General features: G+C 49.8%; 1 protein-coding gene, 1 long non-coding RNA gene and 2 pseudogenes across 7 annotated transcripts in view; 1 reads left to right on the top strand and 3 right to left on the bottom strand.

Moving 5' to 3' along the window:
• Positions 1 to 16,311, bottom strand: part of LOC131588644 (class I histocompatibility antigen, F10 alpha chain-like) — a 196,718-nt pseudogene that overhangs the window by 19,369 nt on the left and 161,038 nt on the right.
• LOC131588649 (uncharacterized) overlaps positions 1 to 16,311 on the bottom strand; it is a 131,956-nt gene that overhangs the window by 8,156 nt on the left and 107,489 nt on the right. The window contains exon 2 of the long non-coding RNA XR_009279620.1: positions 5,228 to 5,631. This is a non-coding gene — a long non-coding RNA (uncharacterized LOC131588649). The remainder of the gene's footprint in view (positions 1 to 5,227; positions 5,632 to 16,311) is intronic.
• On the bottom strand, positions 8,226 to 15,150 carry LOC131588604 (gastrula zinc finger protein XlCGF49.1-like; annotated as a pseudogene).
• The window catches only part of LOC131588531 (serine/threonine-protein kinase PAK 3-like), a 37,038-nt gene continuing 35,970 nt past the window's right edge, over positions 15,244 to 16,311 (top strand). For all 6 annotated transcript variants that reach the window (XR_009279602.1, XR_009279601.1, XR_009279603.1 and 3 more), the window contains exon 1: positions 15,244 to 15,313. The gene's annotated coding sequence lies outside the window, so the exon portion shown is untranslated. The remainder of the gene's footprint in view (positions 15,314 to 16,311) is intronic.

The following is a 16,311-nucleotide window of genomic DNA, read 5'->3' as shown; positions in this document are numbered from 1 at the left end:
AGCCACTGCCCGTGAGCATCCACAAGACTTGGGCCAGATTTAAACCCTTTCACTACCCAGATGAGACCTGCAGATTTAATCCTTTTCCAGAGAGAGGAAAGGGAGAGTGATCATCATGTAAAGAGACAACATAAACCATCCAAGTCAGTGAAGGAAGGAATCAAGCCTCAGATGGAAGGAGAATGAGGACATGCTTTAATAAGCTAAAATACTCTTTTGGTAAGGCCATGGATATGAACAGTGTTTCTGAATAACTCCTTTAATTCATGAAAAGAGTATAAGGTGGAATGAACTATTCAAACCATGAACTCTGAGCAAAGGTATCCACTGATGAGCTAAGCAGATGGTAGAGTAGCTGTGATCCCATGAGATGCTGGAACAGAGAATGAAAAGTGAGAGTTGATGGAGATACTTGGGCACCCAGGAAGAAAAGAGAAAACCTCTGTTCCCAGAGATGATCACAGAGACAGATGAAGAGAACCTTTGCCTTTGAATAACTCATCCTTAAAATAATACTCCTTGAGTTCATGGCCCATGAACGCACCTCTGAGTGGTGTGAAATGGGAGGAAGGAATGATGGCAGAGTTTTTTCTGGGCAGTGGCCAATCATGAGAAATGAAAAGCCACAAGAAACAGTTTTTCTTCTGGAAAACTCTCCATGGAATGACAAGAGAGAACTCTCTCTACAAAGACTGATGAAATGACCATTGTATAGCTGGGACTGCTTTAAACACCAGATTTTGTCTCTATGTTGTCTGCTGGGCAAGGAAAAAGGTGGGATGGAAAGAAAAGGTGTCTGGAAGTTTTATTCGGGTTTCTTATTTTTGTAGTTCAAGTAATAAAATTTCTTTATTCCTTTTAAGTTTTAAGCCTGATCTACCCTTCTCCTAATCCATAATTCACAGCAAGAAATGAATAAGTATTCTGGTGATTTTTAGCTACTGCTAAAACCACCACAACAGCTGATCCAGATCCTCTGTACCTCCAGATTCCAGGAAGAGCAAAACGAGGAGGTCAGGATTTCAGGGGGTTTCTCTGAGCTGGGAGCGGCAGGAGCGGGCGCAGAGCTGCGGCACCGGGAGCACGGGCTGGGGGCCTGTGGGGAGCTGTGGGGCCGGGCCGGGGCTGTGGGGCAGCCGGGGCTCAGCGCCGGGAGCTGCCTGACCCCAGCACCCCCCGGGCAGGGCCGGCAGTGGCCCCCGGCCCCCAGGAGGCTGCGGGACGCCCCGGCCGCTGCCCGGCCCCGTGGAGCTGCCGGCCCTGCCCGCCGGGGGGGCCGCCTTTGGACACTGCGGCAGGACAGGGACCGGCTCTGGGATACGGGCTGGGGAGGGGAGCCTCAGCACAGCCAGCACAAGGAAGGAACAGCTCAGAAATGGGGATTAGACCTGCAAGGATCCAGATCATCTTTTAAGCATTTTGTGCTGGGTCCCTGCAGAAAGGAAGGATTTTGCAGAAAGCTCAGCAGCTGCCACAGGATGAGCACTCACAGGCACTGAGGGGGGCTGCAGCAGGGCCACAAGAAGCCCCTGCAGCACTTGCTCACAAAGGCTCAGCAGCTGAATGCAGCAAGGGATGAGCAAAAGGCCAAGCTGAAGGCAAAGGCCATGGCACACTTCCTACAGCCCCTGAGGGATCAAGCCCAGGGCCCAAGGGGGCCCCAGCACCCAGGGGACACCCTCGGCCACAAGCACCTGGCACAGGCATTGCCCTCCTGGCCAGGGGACAGCCCACCCAAACAGCCCCTGGCAAGGAATCAGCCTTCCAGCTGCAGGGCACAAGGACACTGCAAGCACAGACAGGAGCACCCTCAGCACGAGCAAGTCCAGCCCTTGATGGACACGGATTCTTAGCGCTCTCACAGCTCCCATTCCACCAGGGACCCACCACACTGCAGCCCTTGGGAACATTCAGGGTGGCTCTGGATCCAGAGGAGACCTTTCCTGATGGACACAGGGGCCTCTCCATCCACTCAGAATCTTACACCTAAAAGGGGAAAATTGTTAGGGAATATTATAATTATTAAGGCACTAAGTGGGAAAGATGAGTGGGTGTGTTTTATTCAGCCACTATTAGCAGATGTGAGGGATGGGTTTGAAATGCAGGAGCTTTTATTTGCTCACAATTGTGATTGTAATTTACTGGGAAGGGATTTGATGGCTAAATGGGGAATGCAAATTGATGTTGCAAAAGGTGATACAGAGGCTGGTTCTGTTGTACCTCTGTGTCAAATGTCTGGCAGAGCCACGGCTGAAGGGAGCCCACAGGTGTGGGCAGCCCCAGGGAAACTGGCAAAATTAGATATGGAGCCTCTCCAAATTTCCCTGAAGCAACCAGGACAAGAGGTGTCGAAAAGCAATCCCCTGTTCCAAGGGAGGGAAGGAAGGGCTCACAGCCTGTCTGTGAGTCCTGCTCAAGGCACGGCTTGGGGAGCCAGGGATGTCTCCCTAGAATGCTCCTATCCTGCCAAACAAGAAATCCAATGGAATCCACAGAATGCTGCAGGACCCAAGAATAAGAAATGAGATGATGAAACCGAGGCACCCCACAGGCTCAGATCCTGAACCATCCTGAACCAGGTGCCCCCCTCACACTGCTGCCATTCACAACTTGATGCAAAAGATGCTTTCTGGGGATCTGCCCACTTCCAGAGGATGCAAACAGAATTCTGCCTTGGGCTGGCAACAAGAGGTAGAAGGGAAAATGCTCAAGACATGGACGGTCCTTCTGCAGGGATACACGGAAGCACCGGCCTTACTGGGGCAAGCCCTGCAGGAAATATCAAAGGAATTGACCTCACCCCCAGGGACTGGCTTAATGCAGGATGTGGATGACTTGATCCAGTCAGGAGGACAAGGAGAAGAGGTAGAAGAAGCCTCTGTGAAATGGCTTCATTTTCAGGCTAAAAAGCAGCTTCGAGTATCTGAAAAAATCATGCAAATGGTGGAGAAAATGTTTAAATATTTGGGACCTATTTTGACGGAAGTTTTGTCTTGTATTGACCCTGAGAGGGTTCAGGGAATCTCAGAAATAATGTTACCCAGGACTAAAATGGAGCTCGAACAATTCTTAGGATTAATAGGGAATTGCAGGAGCTGGATTGAGGATTCTCTCTTCTAGCAACAACATTGTGTGAATTTTTTACCCCCAGATAGCCTCAATGTTATGGAGTGGACATAAGATAGAAAACAAAACTTAACAAAATGAAAAAATAAAATGATTGATGCCCCAGCCATGGCTCTTCCAGACTCAGAAATCTGAATTGGAAGGGAATATTAAACAGGCCACCCCTGAGCCTGCACTGAAGGCAACGCAGCAGCAGCCAGGGCTCCCCAGCGGGGGAAGCCCCTGGGCCTCTGCCCACAGATCCTCTGCTCAAATCCTCGGCCTGGGCACCCTCCTTTGCCATCTCCAGCCACTGCGGGACAATCCTTGCTCTCACTCTTGCAGCTTCAGCCCTTTCTGTGCCTGCCCTCGCCACAGCTGCTGGGGAAGGCACTGGGACAATTCCACTCTGCCTCTCAATTACACTCACACTCTGCCCTGCCTGGGATTCGATTCTGGCAAAATAGACCAACTTTAATGGCTTCAAATCTTATTTCTCTAAATGGACTTGGTTTGCCTTTGAAACAAAGAAATTAAGAATTAGGAAGAAATGCTTGACTAAAAGGGGTGTCTGACAAAAACCATACCCTGACACCCTAATCCACAAAAACAAGAAAAAAGGTCAGATTTTTCAATTATTGAAGGGTTGGGATGGAATGTGAGCTCCTGGATCAAATCTATTCTTGAGAGTCTGATAATCCTACTGATTGTGTTCTTAGCAATCTGGTTAATCTGTGCAGTTCTGAAAGGAGAGATAAAGAAGAGAGTATCCTGGAACCAGAAGATAATAAAGGCACTGACACGGGACAGAGATCCACATCCGCATTTGTCATCTCCAAGTCCTCCAGAGTGTAACAACGCTTACGACAACTGTGGATTCGAAGATGAACATCAAGTATAAACTCAGAAAAAGGACTGTATATAGTGAAAGCATTACACTTATTGTAGTAAAATACTTTCAAAGGGGGGAAATATGTTACTATGGGGTTAAATGTTTCTGAAAGTATTTCTTAAAATCTTATAGAGGTAGGCCACAAGAATGCTTGGTATTAGGGATGGTCTAGCAAGCTGAAATGTTTATGGTAATGGGAACTGGTACTTGGGGTCTCCAAGATACCCACCCAGAGATAAGATTTGTACATGTTCATCCAAGGATGAGCTAACTCTCATGAAGCAATATAGATAAAGTTAATGAAGCAACATTAATAAAGCAATATTGATAAGGATATTATAGTGATTACTGCTACAGCTGAAATTGTAGAAATATGTGCACTATGGACAAAGACGATGGAGCTAGATTTGGGTTGCTGATACCCCCAGTTCCCGCACACTTCAATAAAGCACCTCCATACAATCAATCTACAATAATGGGTTTTCCAGAATGCTAACAAAGACAGATCAAAAACTTCCAAAACACCAAAAATCTGATATCCCTCCAAAATAGTAAGATTCTGCCCCCACAAAAAAACAAACCGCCAACATTTAGCCCAATAAAGCTCAGAAACTCCAAGATTCAATCCCGTGAAAATTGTGCATCTCTCTGCCCGGGCACTCGCTGCATGGGGGGGTGAGGGGGGCAATGAGGCCGGGACGGAGCAGGGGGTGCCTGAGAGAGGCCCCGAGCCCGGGGGAAGCCCCTGCAGAGCCATGGAAGTGGCTCCTGGCCGGACTCGGGGATCCCCCTGGCGATCCCCGCTGGAGCAGCCTGGTCCTGAGGGACTCTGGCCCCTGGCAGGGACCCCAGGCTGCAGCAGGACAAGGATTCCTGTCCCTCAGGGGGAAGCACTGACATGACCTGACTGTGACCCCCATCCCTGTGCCTCTGGGCGGGGAGGGGGACGGAGAGGGGCAGAAAGGAGGAAGGAGGGAGAGCTGGAGGCAAGATGGATTTCCGTAAGAATTACTTTGCTTCTTGTTTTCTTGTTCTGACATGTAGGATAATAAAATCAATTAATTTCCCCAAGTCAGGTGTGCTGTGCCCGTGACCAAGGATTGAACTGTCTCCACTCTCATCCAAACCCCCGAGCCTTTCCTTGTGTGTTCTGCTCCCCGCCCAGGGAAGGAAGGAGAGTCACAGAGTTTTGGCCTCGCTCCGGCATCCCCTGCTCCATCCCGGAGTCACCCCCAGCTCGCAGCGCCCTCAGCTCCCGGGCACCCCGAGCTCCCGGCGCTTCAGCGCAGCGGCGCTTCCTTGGCCTCCTGCCCGGGCCGGGCCCAGCGCCGGGGCCGCTCCTCAGCCCAGGCTTCCGAGAAATGGCGGAGCTCAGCCCAAGGCAGGCGAGGCCGTGCCGTGTGCAGAGCCCGCCGCTGGCTGCGATTGGCTGCTTCTGCCGTCACTCGTGGCTCTGGCGCGCGCTGATTGGGCAGAGCGGGGACAAGCCCGGCCCCGCTGGCGCCCCCAGGGCGGCCGTGGGGCAGGAGAGCCGCCATTGCCGGAGCGTCTGTGCGGGCCCGGCAGCGGCGGCAGCAGCGGCCGGAGCCCGGTGAGGCGGCGGCGGAGCTCGGAGGCGGCCCCAGCGCAGCGTCCTGGGCACAGCGCAGCCACCTCCGGCCTCCCGACACGAAGCGGGACGAGCCAGCGCTGCTCCGCCACCGCCTCCTGCCGAGGCCCCAGCGGCAAGGAGACCGCGGGCAGCCGCTCCCGCAGCGCCCTCAGCCCAGGGCTAACACGGGCCGGCCACGGCACAAGCCACCCGCCACAGCCCCCTGCCGCCCCCTCCCGGGCCCGCAGCGAGCCCCGAGCCCCCGCAGAACCGAGCGCGGCTCCCACCTGCGATGGCTGGGGCCGCCTCCGAGCTCCGCCGCCGCCTCTCCGGTTGTTATCAATGAAATTACAATTTTGACAACTAGGTCCCTTGGGTTAATGGCAGTTTAATCAAAAATGAATACAATTTAGTAAATTGAATAGTAATTTGGTATAAAAGAATACAGTTTAGTAAAAGAATATAGTTTAGCAAAAAATTACAATTTTTATATATAATTTGCCAGTAATTAAGTATGATTAAAGCATAAGCAAAACCGACCTGGGTACGGGTTCCTCACCCTCCCTCATGTACAAAACAAAGCACTTCAAGCTAAACTTATATACTGTATACTTATACATATTCATTAATGCTTCCCGTAAATTTCCTGCTATTTCCAATTTTTCTGACTTTACGTCACTTTTCTTCACGGCACATGCTTCACTTGTTAGGGGATCTTCAGTCTTCTTTTGAGGGTCTTTTGGCGAAGGCTTCTCCTCTTCCTCATTGTCCTTTGGATAACCTTACAGGTTTGTGTGTGCGTACTAAGCGTTGTGTTATGTTACTCTACTAATTAGTCTGATATTTACTGATTTTTAGGCCCAGTGCCTAAAGTCGTTCTAATTTTGTCCATCTCAAGGCCATTTTGGTCATGAGACATCACTTATCTTCTAAACTACATCCTGTACCTTAATTTTAACATGTAACATCTGCAAAGGGCTGCATCTGCCTTATAACACTGATTATTTTGGTTGCTTCTAATAATAACTTTCCGAATAGTTACAATTTTGTCAGCACAAATCAATTCCATTTATTACAATCCCCCATTTCTCTTTTTGATTACATTTATTCATGCTTTTTAAAAAAAAAAATAAACTTGAATCTTATTTTTTTTTTATCTTCTCAATAATTTCATTTCTTGCATTTACTTTATTTTCAGTTCTAATTTTTTAACATTTTTCATGCAGTATCAAGCTTTTTGCACTCTCTTTCAAATTTAGTTAACTTTTTTTTTTTTTTGAGCTATTATAGTTTCTTTTCATTCAGTATTCCTTGAATTACTGAATGGATTAATCTAATAAGGCTTGAAATTATACAAAATAGAAACAATAATCTTAATATAAAACACTATGCCATATATTTTAACTTTTTCCACTAAGTACTTCTAAAAAGGTTATCTCACTAATCAGTCTTCAAAATAAAATTCTAGTTTTGAACTGGTACATGTGCTACATTTTTAATATCTTTAGCAATTTTTGTGACGGCTTTTCTATAATCATTTATCTTTATACAACACTCAGATTTGTTAAACTTTCTACAAACTCCCCCTTTTTCAGCTAACAAGTACTCCAGGGCAATTCTGTTTCCATAAACAAATGCTCACATTTGTGAATGCTGCTTGGCCAGCAGCTTTAGGGCAGTAGAGGTGTGGTTTGAAACAACTTTAACTACTGTCTGCAGCTTCATGAACTGATTCAATAGATAGATTTGGGTTCTGTATCTCTAAGATCCATCTGCAGCTCAAGTGGCTGGGTCATCTCTCTGCAGGCCATTTGTCTTCATTTCTGGTTTCTTCTTGCTTTTGGAAAGTCAAGGTTCAAGTCTCTTTTATTATTCTTTAATGTTTCATAAAGTGGTGATCTTAATATATTGCTCCTGGACCTCGGTATAACGAAGAAGGAGGGTCATATAACTCTTAAGATACAGGTTCTTTTTCACTTTTGAGGTAATTCACTGTATGCTCCTGGCTCACAAATTTAATATATTCTATCAGGGGCTTTCCATTTGTTACTTGTTGTACCTGGTTGTTCCAAATAGAATTTTAGGTCACTTATGGATTGGTAAGGGTTAGCTCCAGAACTTTTATACCAGCACAAATCAACATGGTTATCCTACAATTAGTTTCTTTTTGTTATTCTCTAATATCCAGCAGGAGTTTTTGGTTGCCAGGTGTTAGTATTATTATCTGATACAAACTGTTTTAATTATTTGATGATTCAAAATTTATCTTCCAGGTCATTTTAATGTCTTGGAAGTTTGAGCAAGATTTCATTTTAAAAATTGGTCTGGAGCTAGACTCCCACTTTCCCACAGCTATTTTTCTAGCTATTTTAAGCCTTTCACAAATTAAAAATTTAAATAATTTTAATTCTATAACTACTTCTTGCATTAAACTTACAAAAATATTTTAGTTAAGGCTGCCCAATCTCAGTTGCTATACTGCTGTTTCAACTGTTCACACTACTTACTTATTTTGTCTAATTCTTTCTTTGGAATCTTTTTTATACTTTTATAAAATTACTGTGATTGTAACAGGCAGCATTAACATATTAACAAACACAGGTTTTATCTTGTTTTTGCTTTTTTCACTGTCTCATTTTGGACTTTTGGATTTGGGTTCTTTTTCCATTTGAACTGAAGATTGATGAGAGGGAGGCTGGTTTTTTCTCTCGTTCGGTCTCAGTTGTTTATTTTTTCTTATCAGCATTACAAGGTACAAGGAGTTATGTGCACTATGATAGAAAAGGGGTAAAATGGCCAACAAAGATCTTCTTCAAGGTCTTTTATATGTCCATTTACCCAATTAACAGATGCCAACCAAGCTATTTTCTTTAGTGACCCAATGACCCAACACCTGTGCACTGCACTGCAACATTTTCTACCCAATCACCTACTACTACCCAAAAACTCCCAGGAGAAGAACATGAAGAAGAAAGAAGAAGGACAAGAGACAACACCCTAAATCCTCCATCTTGTCTCTTGTTCTCTAAACTACTTTTTCACCCAGTGATTTAAGAAACTTTCTAATCTACACACCTACCTTTCCTATCTAACTTTAGCATTTGTTTTCATGTATCACCATGAAAACATGCACATGAATTTCATATTATATGAAATTCAGTGTTTCCTTGAATCCTAGAACTAAATATTAAAAACAAGGGCACACAGTCTGTATCTCAGACTCCAACACTGAAAGACATCCCACTCTAGAAACCAGAGTGAGAGCTATTCACAGATGGAAGCAGCTTCGTGGAGAACAGGACCAGATACGCTGGATATGCGGTAACAACAGTCAGTACAATAGTGGAGGCAAAAGCATTATCACCAAATACATCTGCCCAGAGGGCAGAACTGGTTGCCTTAACCAGAGCACTAGAATTAAGTGAAGGGAAAAGGGTAAACATATGGACTGGCTCAAAGTATGCTTTTGGAGTAGTGCATGTACACAGAACACTGTGGAAAGAAGGAAGACTGCTGCCTTCTCAAGGTATATACATTAAACATCAAGATGCAATTTTGCAATTGATAAAAGCAGTACAAAACCTGAAGATGTAGCAATTATACACTCTAAAGCACACCAATCAAGAAACTCCAAAATTTGTGAGGAAAATCGAAAAGCAGACTGGACAGCCCGACAAGCTGCTCGAGAAGTGCAAACAATGGCATTGATACCTTTAGAAGTTAATGTATGTCAATTCAATTTGCCTCCAAAACCAAAATATTCAATAGAAGATGAGAAATTGGGACACTTGCTAAATGCACAAAAGAATTCAGAAGGGTGGTATGTAACTGCACAAAGACAAATAGTGTTAACCCCCTTGATAACATAACAAATGTCATTGGGGTGCAGAGGCATTGGTAAAATTGCTAAAGCAAAAATTAATCTCGGTACGGATGCTAACAATGGCAAAATCAACTCAGTGGCTAGACACAGGCACAGCTAGGAAGGATTAGGGTAGAAATAGAATCAAGATAACACTTGGCAAGAACCCTCTAGTAGAGTGAAATCTGGGCTGGCCCTGGAGTCAGAATAGAGAAACAGGTCAGGTAGATAAATTAGCAAAAGTCACCCGGGAAAGATTTAAAGAACCAAACGTACAATTACAATTTACTACTCCTGAAAGAGCATGGAGTGTGTGAGTTTCTTAAAGGGATGGATTGATCATTGCTGCATCCACACCCCAAATGTAACTGAAGATGTAGAATATGACATCAATCAGTAACAAATAGAGCATGAAGCACAGGAAGAGCAAAAGGATTTGTCTACAAGTTGGTCAGGCAAAATCTTCAAAGGGTTAGGGTGTAATGTGAGTTCATGGATTAAATCTATCATTGAGAGTGGGATAATCTTACTAATTGTATTCTTAGCAATTTGGTTAGTTTATAGCCTCTTAAAAGGAGAAACACAGAAGAAAATGTCCTGGAACCAGAAAATAATAAAGGCACTGATGTGAGATCCACAGCCACCATCTTTTGGTTCTCCAGTTCGTGACAACATCCAGGACAGCGCTTACATCAATCAAGGATTCAAAGAACATCAAGTATAAACTCAGAAACAAAGAACTCTATCAAGTGAAAACATCTGCACTTAGAGTGAAGTGAAAATGCTATCAAAGGGGGCAATGATAGTAAAAGGTCTTAAAATCTTAGAAAATTTGGGGACATAGAAAGAAAGTTAGGTTTGGAAAGCCCTGGGAAAAGTAGGCCCTGGGAAATGTTAGGCCTTGTGCCTGCTAAAGATCAGGTCAAACTGCACCTGTGTAATCAGTAGATGATAAATTATACAATTGTTAGATGTGATTAGATATAATTATTGTTTAAAGAACATGAGGAACAATGTCAGGGGGCTGAGGGGGATCATGAGAAATCCATGCTTGGGTAAAAACAATGCATACAATAGAACAATGTCAGTTTAATAATTCATATGTAAGTTGCATAACAATAGAGTACAAAATATGTTCAACTCAAAACCAAATCGGGTCAGATTTAGGTATGTGTACCCCTGACACCCAGAGCTCTTCAATAAAGCACCTTCATATAATCATGCCGTGATTATGTGTCTTCCTGAACACTAACAGAAGGGGAGGCACTGGGGGGGCTGGGAGGGGGATTGGGGTGTGCTGGGAGGAACTGGGCGGGAGTTTGAGATCGACTGATTTAAACTGGGAGAGGGGTTTGGGGGTCAAGAATGTCTGGGAAGGGGTTTGAAGGATGTTGGGGAGGGTGGGATGGGGTTCTGGGGGTCCTGGTGGAAACTGGAAAGGAGTTTGGGGGTGCTGTGTAGAACTGGGAGGGATTTGAGTGAGCCTGGAAGGGCTGGAAGAGGATTGGGGATTGGAAAGCAGGGATTGGGATGTGGTTCGTTGTGCTGGGAAGAGACTGAGAGGGTTCCTGATGAGTCCTGGTGGCGCTGGGAAGGAACTGGGAGAGGGTTTGGAGGTCCTGGGGCAGAGGGGGGCAACTGGGAGGGGGCTGTGGGATCCTGAGAGGAACAGGAGGGGCTTTGGTGGATCCTGGGAAGGGACTGGGAGGAGGTTTCAGAGGTCCTGGGTGGGGTGGACGAGAGTGGAAGGGTGCTTGGAAGGGCTTGGGGTGTCAGAGAGTTTTTGGGGGAGATCCTGACCCCTGCAGACCCCCCAGAGATGCCACCAGACTCTACCCGCAGCAAGATGCTGATAGGGATCAAGGGCTCAGTTTCTGCCTGCGCAAGAAGGTGAGGGGGGGTCCTGGGGATCAAATCCTCCCTCTCCTGGAACGTGTGTGCTCCCCCAGGGCCCCCAGCCTGTTGTCACCCCCTTTTCTCTGCCCACAGAGCTCCTGAGCCTCTGGTGGTCGCAGCCCCTCCCTGTGGCCTTGCACCCAGCCAGGAGCCCCCGCTCCATCCCTGCAGTGATTCTGGAGGGGTCGTGTGTCCTCCCAGCCCTGCTGTCACTCTGCCCCTGCCCGGCTGCTCCCAGTGTTCCCAGTAAAGCTTCCCAGTTCGTCTCTGTCCCGTTTATGGGGGGCAATGGGGAGGGACTTGGGGAGACGCCATGGGGGTACCCTGTCAGGGACAGACCCTGCCCCGTGATGGATCCTCCATGTGTCATCCTGTTCTCGGGACTCCTTGGGAGACACCCAACTCCAGCATGGCACCCAGCAAACCCTAAAAAGCACTGGGACCCCTGAAGCTACCAGGCAAATTTGGGGAGGGTGTGCATGGGTGGTACCTGGACCATGCCAAGAGCCCAGCACTGCCACAGCCCAATCTGCCCTGGCTTCATCCTGGCTCCTCCCATGGGGCGTGAAGGAATTAGAAAAATGGGGATCCAAGGGTGGGCACTGGGCCTGGGGGGAACAGGAGAAGAGATGGAGGAAGAGGAACAATGCCAGAGAAGAGAAGGAGGCAGGATGAAGGAGGAGCGAGACTCATCCAAACCCAATATGGGGCTCCCATGACTCTCTTTTCCCCTGCTCCTCCACCCCTGCCCCACTGCCGACCAATCCACCACCCCACCTCTCCTATCCCCCCTTTCACTCAATTCAAGCAGATCCTGGCAGCTTTTTCCTGGGAGAAATCCCTGAGTTTTGGGATTTTTGGGGTGCAGTTCTGGAGGGGGACAGCTCTGTCTGGCTTTCCCCTCCCTGCTGTGGCCTCTCAGCTGCCCCCCACACCCTGGAGGTGCTGGGATTTCCCTCCTGGGCACAAGGACATTCATTCCCTTCCAGGAGCCCAATGCCCGGCTGGGGCTCCAGGCCAGGGGGTCCTTGAGCAGCTGCCCCAGAACCTCCGCCAGGGGCTCCCAGCGCAGCCGCAGCCGCTCGGCCTGGGCTCCCCAAAGCCCTCAGCAAGCCCCAAGGCCCTGCCAGGAACCCTCAACTCCCTCAAACCCAGCATCCCCCACAGCCCCTGTAAGTTCCCTCCATGGCAGTGGCTACAGCCATGCCCCCACATGTCACTGGCCATGTCCCCCCATGTCCTCACCCATGGCTGTGTCCCCACCATGTTTCCATCCCTGGCATTGTCCCCCACATCTGTGCCAGTGTCCCCGCATGTCCCCATGAATGGCCACGTCCCCATCCCTCTCCATGTGTCCCCATGTCACTCCCCATGTCTATGGCCCACCATGTCCATGTCCCTCAATGTCCTCACCTGTGTCTTACTTCAATGTCTTTATATTTAATCCGAAGTTGGATATTTTGAAAGGATAAAGAAAAATCAAAACCAATCAAAGCCAAAAGGAAAGGATTTTTGTGTCTCTGCCAGCTGAGGACCCACATGCCTGGCTGGGAAGGAAGAGCATTTTTTGGAGGGCTTTCCACACCACTACCTCCAAAATCTTGGTCTTTGCCCCAGTTCATCAACATTTGGCTGAGGAAAACACCTTTGACTGAGGTGGGAAAAGATCTCCAAGAGCATCCAGTATTCCTTGATGGCAGTAGAAGATTGGACTGAAAGCAAAATACTTTTTTGCCATGAAAATCAACAAATCCGCTCTCCCAAAGGAATTCCCTATGTCTGTGTCCCAATGGATGTTCCTGCTCCGGTGTTGATCCAGGTGTCCACAAGGAACCAGGAAGATGTGGAGCCTCCCAGCCAGGTGTCTTCCCAACACGGATCACCAGGACCACGGATCACCAGGGCTCTGCCCAACGGGGGTCACTGGGGATCATCCAACGCCGATCCTCCCATGGGGGATGGAGCTGGAGCAGCGCACGAAGCTCTTCCCGCACTCGGGGCACTCGCAGGGCTTCCCTTACTGGTGCCTCCGTTGGTGTTGGGTCAAGTTAGATCTCTGTGAGAAGCTCTTCCCACACTGGGGACACTCGTAGGGCCTCTCCCCAGTGTGGATGCGCCGGTGGAGAGTGAGGTGGGTGTTGCGGTTGAAGCTCTTCCCGCAGTCGGGGCAGCGGAAGGGCCTCTCGTCTGTGTGAATCCGCTCATGTAGGAGGACATGGGAGCTGCGCTTAAACCTCTTCCCACACTCGGGACACTCGTAGGGCCTCTCCCCAGTGTGGATGAGCTTGTGTGTCCTCAGATTGGAGCTCCACCCAAAGCTCTTCCCACATTCCAAGCAGGTGTAGGGCCGTTCCCCTGTGTGGCTCCTCTGGTGATTCAACAGGTTGGAGAGGTCACAGAAGCTCTTCCCACATTCCCCACACTCATAGGGCTTTTTCCCAGTGTGGATGCTCTGGTGTCGGATCAGGTGGGAGCTCCTGCTGAATCCCTTCCCACATTCGAAGCACCTGTGGGGCTTCTCCCCCGGCTCGGAGCTCTGGCTGGATCTCCAGCCGCCTTCCTGGCACAGGGAGGATCCTTCCTCCCCGCAGCTCCCTGGACTGGGTTTGCAGACCCTCCTTGTGTGGGATCTCTGGGGCTCTTCCTTCTCCTCCATCCAGCCACGGCTTAGGAATAGGAAATCCTGGTTTGGGGGAAAAAAAAAGAGGAGAGTGCCTTGGGCTTGGGGTTCCTCCTTGCCCAAGGTCATCTCAGGAAGTCATTGGGCATCTTGCGTCTGGAAGAACCTCCAGGACACCAAGATTCACCACAAACATCCTCCAAACATCAAAACAGATCAAAAACTTCCAAAACACCAAAAATCTGATATCCCTCCAAAATAGTAAGATTCTGCCCCCACAAAAAAAAGAAAAAAGCACCAACAGTTAGCCCAGTAAAGCTCAGAAACTCCAAGATTCAATCCCGTGAAGATCGTGGATCTCCCTGCCCGGGCACTCGCTGCATGGGGGGTGAGGGGGGCAATGAGGCCGGGCCGGAGCAGGGGGTGCCTGAGAGAGGCCCCGAGCCCGGGGGAAGCCCCTGCAGAGCCATGGAAGTGGCTCCTGGCCGGACTCGGGGATCCCCCTGGCGATCCCCGCTGGAGCAGCCTGGTCCTGAGGGACTCTGGCCCCTGGCAGGGACCCCAGGCTGCAGCAGGACAAGGATTCCTGTCCCTCAGGGGGAGGCACTGACATGACCTGACTGTGACCCCCATCCCTGTGCCTCTGGGCGGGGAGGGGGACCGAGAGGGGCAGAAAGGAGGAAGGAGGGAGAACTGGGGGGAAGATGGATTTCCGTAAGAATTACTTTGCTTCTCGTTTTCTTGTTCTGACATGTTTGATAATAAATTCAATTAATTTCCCCAAGTCAGGTGTGCTGTGCCCGTGACCAAGGATTGAACTGTCTCCACTCTCACCCAAACCCCGGAGCCTTTCCTTGTGTGTTCTGTTCCCCGCCCGGGGCAGGAAGCAGAGTCACAGAGTTTTGGCCTCGCTCCGGCATCCCCTGCTCCATCCCGGACTCACCCCCAGCTCGCAGCGCCCTAAGCTCCCGGGCACCCCGAGCTCCCGGCGCTTCAGCGCAGCGGCGCTTCCTTGGCCTCCTGCCCGGGCCGGGCCCAGCGCCGGGGCCGCTCCTCAGCCCAGGCTTCCGAGAAATGGCGGAGCTCAGCCCAAGGCAGGCGAGGCCGTGCCGTGTGCAGAGCCCGCCGCTGGCTGCGATTGGCTGCTTCTGCCGTCACTCGTGGCTCTGGCGCGCGCTGATTGGGCAGAGCGGGGACAAGCCCGGCCCCGCTGGCGCCCCCAGGGCGGCCGTGGGGCGGGAGAGCCGCCATTGCCGGAGCGTCTGTGCGGGCCCGGCAGCGGCGGCAGCAGCGGCCGGAGCCCGGTGAGGCGGCGGCGGAGCTCGGAGGCGGCCCCAGCCATCGCAGGTGGGAGCCGCGCTCGGTTCTGCGGGGGCTCGGGGCTCGCTGCGGGCCCGGGAGGGGGCGGCAGGGGGCTGTGGCGGGTGGCTTGTGCCGTGGCCGGCCCGTGCTGGCCCTGGGCTGAGGGCGCTGCGGGAGCGGCTGCCCGCGGTCTCCTTGCCGCTGGGGCCTCGGCAGGAGGCGGTGGCGGAGCAGCGCTGGCTCGTCCCGCTTCGTGTCGGGAGGCCGGAGGTGGCTGCGCTGTGCCCGGGGCTGGGCGGGAAAATTCCCGGCGCCAGAGGTTTGTGTGGCCCAAGGAGCCAGAGGAGTGGTGTGCGAGTGACTTTATGGCTGCCCAAAGGGAGAGGCCATGGGGCATTTGCCATGCGCTCTCTCCAGTTGTTGGAGGACGCGGCCTCGTTTTTGTCCTGATTTTCCCGGCCGCATGTCCCTGTCCCCAACACTGGCGGAGGTGCTTGGAAGGTTCAGCATTCCCAATCCGCCTGCTGCATGTCCTTTTTGTATAACATCCTGTGAAAAACGAGGTTCATATAGGTTTTATAGAATTTAAAAGTTTAATAAAAAAACAATTAGGAGAAAAAAATAAAGTATGCAGATACGGCCGGGTGTCTCTGCATGCAGCCAAGAGAGCACACCTTACTGTCAGGAAAATTAATCCACAAACACCAGAGGTTTATGTCCAAAAAGGAGACAGGGGGGTCCTTTTCCTTTATTCGAATAAAGGGAGAGGCCATGGGGCATTGCCCTGGGGTCTCTCAGATTTTTGGAGGGCGCAGTCTCCTTTTTATCCTAATTCCCGGCCGCTTGTCCCTTCTCTCTTTCCCCATAGGCTGAGGTACTTGAGAGCTACAGGCTTCCCGGAACGCCTGATACCTGCGATATCTTTCCCCCCCCCCCCCCCCCAATGCATAATCCCTTCTTAACTTTTATGGAATTCATAGTGTTCTTTCAGTGCCCCTTTGATCTTCTACTGGAATCCATTCCATTGTTTCTGTCGTCTCTCA

The sequence above is a fragment of the Poecile atricapillus genome, chromosome 26 (assembly GCF_030490865.1).
Source record: "Poecile atricapillus isolate bPoeAtr1 chromosome 26, bPoeAtr1.hap1, whole genome shotgun sequence".
Taxonomy (NCBI): domain Eukaryota; kingdom Metazoa; phylum Chordata; class Aves; order Passeriformes; family Paridae; genus Poecile; species Poecile atricapillus.
The sequence above is the reverse complement of the archived record's forward strand: the minus strand, read 5'-3'. Positions and strand labels throughout refer to the sequence as shown.